Below are 380 nucleotides of genomic sequence, written 5' to 3'. Positions count from 1 at the left end.
TCATGGCTAGTAGATCCACCAACATCCCATAATTCTGCAAAGTAGTTTTCCTGTGAAAGGGTTCCCGCTTTGTACTCATGTAGCTGTTGGAGCAAACAGATTTCTGGACATTAATTTTATACACAGGTTCTTATGCAGTGTAATAACAACATCACACAAAGTTTTAATATGTAACATTGTGTAATGTCACCCTTTGTGACACCACACAGAACATTACAGTGACATCAAATATTTAAGGCAATGGCAAAAATAGTCACCTTTTCCTTAAATGTCACAAAATATTCAATTAAAAAATAAATAAATAAGTCATGGGATCGAGATTGAAATTCTCTATTTATAGAAATATTATGAAATATAAATTGGGGGAAATATTTCTGGCC

The sequence above is a fragment of the Mizuhopecten yessoensis genome, unplaced genomic scaffold, assembly GCF_002113885.1.
Source record: "Mizuhopecten yessoensis strain PY_sf001 unplaced genomic scaffold, ASM211388v2 scaffold6365, whole genome shotgun sequence".
NCBI classification, from domain to species: domain Eukaryota; kingdom Metazoa; phylum Mollusca; class Bivalvia; order Pectinida; family Pectinidae; genus Mizuhopecten; species Mizuhopecten yessoensis.
Note: the sequence above shows the minus strand (reverse complement) of the source record.